Genomic DNA, 1,754 nt, shown 5'->3' with positions numbered 1-1,754 from the left:
CCTGCCACTGGACACACCTCCAGATCCGGCAACTCTCCCCAGGACCCTAGCTAGCCCCAGGGCCACACGTACTGCTGTGCTCTTCAGGAGACAGGCTTCACTGGGTGCAGAGGATGTGCTCGTGGCCAGCACTGGAGACCTCAGCCTGCAGAGGAACAGCCCTCCCCATCTCTTGACCTTGTTTTGACAAAATTCATCTCTTGGCCAATTCTGTTCCTCCAGACTGCAGGGAAAGCTGTGTCTACACAAACCCATGTGGTTTTGGGTTTTCCCAGCCTCGCACAGACCCTTCTCTAGACCAGGCCATTGTGGGACTGAGGGGCCGGCTTTGAGGGAAAGCAGGTAACCCCCTTCTGCTGAGAGCAATCTCTGGGACTGCAGGTGTATGCTTCTGCATTTGAAAGAAGGAAACGCTGGGGGGCGGTGGGGGGGGCATCATTTCCGAGAAAAAGGAAAAGAGTCGAACTCTTCCTCAAGATAGACAGAAAGTGAAACCGAGACACCCAAAGTGAAATGCTTCATTCGTGTTTTACAAAACTCCCACCAAATAGAATCTACCCTACTCAAAACACACACACACACACACACACACACACACACACACACACAGAGAAAATTAGGCCATTTTCACAATCTGGGAACTACCAGATGAGGAAGCTGGCCAGGACCTGAGCGCCAACTCTGTGAAACTGGGAAAACTGATCTCTGCCCACTTGGGCCTCATGAGGGAGAGAGATGCCTTCTTCCAGTCCTTTGTGCTCCTTGGAGAAAGCCAAGCGGCCATATGTAACAAACACGGGCTGAGTCTCATGTATAAATAACCCAGGAACATTTTGTTTTTCAGTTTTATTGGGAGGGCTATTCCCAGCACAGAGGGCTCTGGGGAGATGTGATACACCACGGCCGGTCAATGTGAATGCCGCCGAGGGGGAGCTCATTGTAGCCCCATTCAGGCCATTGAACAACCATCTCTTTCAGGATCCTCAGCCCCGAGCTCTGCCCTGGAACAGCCCAGAAGTTGCATCTCCGGGGTGGACCCCTCAAAGCACCATGGAGGAGGCAAGTCCTTTGGCTTCTAAGGCTGGCCCAGGAAGTCTGGACTGGACCCACCCAAGGCTCCTGATCACCAGCTGGCACTCAGCCTCTGGTGACAGCCCTAAGAGGCTCAATGTCTTTTTTTTGACACCAAAAAACAAAACAAAACAAAACAAAACAAAACAAAACAAAACAACCCTTGGAGCTTCTGTTTTACTGTGATTGATGAAAGAACACTAATGAAATCTCAACTAAAAGCAGTAAGTCAGAGACCTAAGATTACAGGCAGGACTTTCCAATGATTAGGGAGGGAAAGGGGCGGGGTGGGAGGCAATGGATTTAACATTTTACTTCTTCAGAAGGCACTGAGGCCCTATCCTACAAGGGGTGGGCAACCAAACCTTCCATTTTGCCCTCTCTGGCTCCCACTTGACCCAGATTCCCTAATATTCTGCTTCTTCTCAGATCTGAGTTCCTGCCTCCATCCTTTTACACTGCCAGCCTGCTTTCTTCCCGGATACAGGCACCTGGCCCTCCAGGCTCCCACATCTCCCAGAAGCTGGAAAGTTGGACATGAGGCTTTGGAGTTCTTAGGTGCATTTCAGATCCATCTAGGAACTTCTCACCACCACCTCACCCCCGACCCCCTCCTACACCTTGGTAGCCTCATTCTGGTTATGTAACAATCAGCCCCCCAAGTTCTGACATCACCCACTGAA

The sequence above is a fragment of the Neofelis nebulosa genome, chromosome 10 (genome assembly GCF_028018385.1).
Source record: "Neofelis nebulosa isolate mNeoNeb1 chromosome 10, mNeoNeb1.pri, whole genome shotgun sequence".
Lineage (NCBI taxonomy): Eukaryota > Metazoa > Chordata > Mammalia > Carnivora > Felidae > Neofelis > Neofelis nebulosa.
The sequence above is the reverse complement of the archived record's forward strand: the minus strand, read 5'-3'. Positions refer to the sequence as shown.